Raw genomic sequence first — 1253 nt, 5'->3', positions numbered from 1 at the left:
GTCGGCGGCGAAGCGGAGAGGCTATGCGGCGGGTTCGGGCCGCGCGAAGACGCCGACCGTGACGCGACCGTCGCGTGGCGGGCCATCTCGGCCTAGCGCTATCAGTGACATCCCTCTGGAACCCTGGGCTGGGCCTTGGCACCGTTCTGGCGAAGATAAAGCGCCTGCCTAGGCGTATCGGCCGCGTTTCGTTGGGCTTCGGACGACGGCGCGGAGACGCGGACGCCTACGCGGTGCGCGAAGGAGGCAAAGTCAGGATTCCCGGCGTTTTCCTCTCTCCACAAGCCCTGCCACTGGCCGTGTGCGCGTCGCGCGCCGCGAGTAACTTGACGGCGACACTGACGGCGATCAGGAGGCGCAGTAAACCTTCACGAATAGCGGAGAAGTGATGGCGCGGTGTTCGCTTGCGCTCGTCGTCTTCTCTGTCCTTGTGCCGCCGCAGGCCGCCGTTCTCCTCGCGGCGGCTCCCGAAGACGTCGCGGGCCGCGCCGACGGCGAGCCGCGTGAACCGCCGCCGGACCAACGCCCGACGAAGGCGGTCACCCCGCGCGCAGACAGTCGCGCGTTGGATAGCGCCGAGGACGCACCGTCCTTCTTTCGCCGCGCCGTCCGCTTCTTCGGCGGCGGCGAGGCCGACCGGCGCCTCCAAATGCCGGCGGACTACTCCTACGGCATGAGAAGGCCATATTACGGGCCATCCTACGATCTTTATGGCGACATCTCATTCGGCTTCGGCTTCGGGTACGACGACGGCGACGATTGGCAGTACGGCGACGACTGGGTGACGCTCGTCGACGACGAGCCGTCGTCGCTGGACGCCGACGACGACGACTGGGTGACGGGCGTCGACGACCTCTTCGGCGGCTTCGGGGGCGCCGACGATTTCTTCGGCGACGGCGGCTTCGGCTTCCTCGACGACGCGAACTACGACGCCGACTGCGCGGAGTACGGCGACGAGTGCAGCTCCCTCGACTGCTGCGGCGGCGAGAGCTGCTTCCGGAAGAACGACGACTTCGCCTACTGCCTCGAAACCTGCCCGGCGCAGGCGGACTGGGCCTGCTACGTGCCGCCCTGCGCGGACAAGGGCGAGCGGTGCGACGACGAGACCGATTGCTGCGGCAGCCATTCGTGCTTCTGGAAGGTCGACGAGGACGTCGGCGAGTGCTTCAAGAGCTGCCCGGACACGGAGGACTTTGAGTGCTACGAGCCGCCTTGCGCCGAGGACGGCGACGCCTGCGGCTCGGACGACGACT

This window comes from Aureococcus anophagefferens, assembly GCF_000186865.1.
Source record: "Aureococcus anophagefferens unplaced genomic scaffold AURANscaffold_785, whole genome shotgun sequence".
NCBI lineage: Eukaryota > Pelagophyceae > Pelagomonadales > Pelagomonadaceae > Aureococcus > Aureococcus anophagefferens.
This window is presented reverse-complemented; position numbering follows the sequence as displayed.